This window comes from Chiloscyllium plagiosum, chromosome 14 (assembly GCF_004010195.1).
Source record: "Chiloscyllium plagiosum isolate BGI_BamShark_2017 chromosome 14, ASM401019v2, whole genome shotgun sequence".
Classification (NCBI taxonomy): Eukaryota; Metazoa; Chordata; class Chondrichthyes; order Orectolobiformes; family Hemiscylliidae; genus Chiloscyllium; species Chiloscyllium plagiosum.
This window is the reverse complement of record NC_057723.1, coordinates 72,630,905-72,633,590: the sequence shown is the minus strand read 5'-3', so window position 1 is coordinate 72,633,590 and position 2,686 is coordinate 72,630,905.

Genomic DNA, 2,686 nt, shown 5'->3' with positions numbered 1-2,686 from the left:
ACAGACAAAGACCCACATGCACACATATATATTGTGTGTGGTGAATTTCTTTGGTACTTTCAGAGTTACATTGCACTTTGCTCAAAAACCACATAGATTCATGTCGAACTCTGAGCTCAAAAAATGCATGAATTTATGTAAAACTCTGTTATCTCACTTTTTAGATTAGAATCAATCTAAACGTCATGGCATAGACAGAGAACACAGGGGGCTAACACCTTCAACATATTGTCTAGCTATCACTATTGTTAACAGCTAACCCGAGAATGCAACTTTATAAAAAAGGTTTTGTGATTTACACACAAATGAAGTGAAACTATCACTGTATTCTAACAGATGAAAGGCTTAACAGACAATCAATTTTTCAATGTATAATTTCATTTTCATCACACTGTAAATTTTTGCTATAAATTCTGTGTTACGATCGAGCCCTCCACTATCATCTGATGAAGGAGCGTCGCTCCGAAAGCTAGTGTGCTTCCAATTAAACCTGTTGGACTATAACCTGGTGTTTGTGTGATTTTTAACTTTGTACACCCCAGTCCAACACCGGCACCTCCAAATCATGACTAAAGTCAGATAAGATCACATGGGACTTTTGTTCCCAATCGTAATAAAACATTGGCTCCAACAATCTCAGCGTGGACTCTCTGTATTGCTCACTGTTCTTCTTTCACTTTGATTATTTTAAATTTCTGAAGAAATAGCAGATATCCTGCCAATCTTGGGGAAGGCTTCCTTACTTGTCAGTGACACAAACAGTACGGTGAAGGTAATGATAGAGGTCTTTGGACTATTACTTTCTTTCAGTGCAGAAAAGTCATTTTTAACGTAATTAAACCATTGCTGATAGCACTGTTTTCCCTCCTTGCCTGCAGAGCCAACACCTACCTGCTGTAGCTCAATGGGCTACAACTACCTTTATGTTTTCTTTTTAAACATTCATTCAAGGGATTTAGGTGTCACTAGCTGGGTCAGCATTTATTACTCATCCTGAACTGACCCTTAAACTGCGTGGGCAGTTAAGAGGCATCAACATTGCAGTGGATCTCAATCACATATAGGTCAGCATAGCAGATTTCCTTCCCGAAAAGACATTTGTGAACCAGCTGGTTTTGTTTTTACAACAATCAACCATTCGGTTAACTTTGATTTCCAGATTTTAATTCTGGAATTTGCCATCTAAGTCCCCAAACGATTCTGGAATACTAGCACAGTGACATATGGTCATACAGCACAGAAAAAGACCCTTTGGCCCAACTCATCCATGACAACCAGCTATTGTAATCTAGTGGCAAAAACAATGACTGCAGATGCTGGAAACCAGATTCTGGATTAGTGGTGCTGGAAGAGCACAGCAGTTCAGGCAGCATCCGAGGACAGGCAAAATCGACGTTTCGGGCAAAAGCCCTTCATCAGGAATAAAGGCAGAGAGCCTGGCGCACCACTAATCTAGATTCCACTATCCTCCATATGCCTATCCAATGCCCGTTTAAATGCCCATAAAGAGGGAGAGTCCACCACTGCTACTGGCAGGGCATTCCATGAACCTACAACTCGCTGGGTAAAAAATCTACCCCTAACATCTGTCCTATACCTATCACCCCTTAATTTAATTTACTGCCCCCTCGTAATAGCTGACTCCATACGTGGAAAAAGGATATTGACCCATCAAGTGGGGAGTTGCAACATTGCAAAGGATCTGGATCTCCCTGTACACCAGTCACTAAAAGCGCTTTGGAAGGAACAGAAAGCAGTTAGGAAGATAAATGATGTGCTGACCTTCATTTCAGGGGGATTTGAATCCAGGAGCAAGGGTGTCTTACTGCAGCTGTACAGGGCCTTGGTGAGACCCCATCTCGAACATTGTGCAATATTGTGTGTAGTTTTGGTCTCCGTACCTAATAAAGGGAAAACCTGACATGAAGGGAGAGCAGCGAAGGTTGTCAGGTTGTGACCCACAGTCATCATCTAGGATGACAGGCTTGTTGTGGTAGAGATGCTTTGGAGGGCATCTTTAACCACGTGGGAAGGGAGATTGCGGTCTCTAAAGAAGGAGGCCATCTGGTGTGTTCTATGGTGGAACTGCTCCTCCTGGGAGCAGATACGGCGGAGGCGGAGGAATTGGGAATACGGGATGGCATTTTTGCAAGAGGTAGGGTGGGAAGAGGTGTAATATTGTAATCTAGTCCCATTTGCCAGCACTTGGCCCATATCCCTCTAAACCCTTCCTATTCATACCCCCATCTATGCCTTTTAAATGTTGTAATTATACCAGTCTCCACCACTTCCTCTGGCAGCTTATTCCACACACGCACCACCCTCAGTATGAAAAAGTTGCCCCTTAGGTCCCTTTTAAATCTTTCCCCTCTTACCCTCAACCTATGCCCTCTAGTTCTGGCCACCCCCACCCTAGAGAAAAGCCCTTGTGTATTTCTCCTATCCATGCCCCTCATGATTTTCTAAACCTCTATAAGGTCACCCCTCAGCCTCCAATGCTCCAGGGAAAACAGCCCCAGCCTGTTCAGCCTTGCCCTCTTGCTCAGTCTCAGCAACAACCTTGTACAAAGTTAAAACTCACACAACACCAGGTTATAGTCCAGCAGGTTTATTTGGGAAGCACTAGCTTTCGGAGCGACGCTCCTTCATCGGGTGGTTGTGGAGTATCCTTGTAAATCTTTTCTAA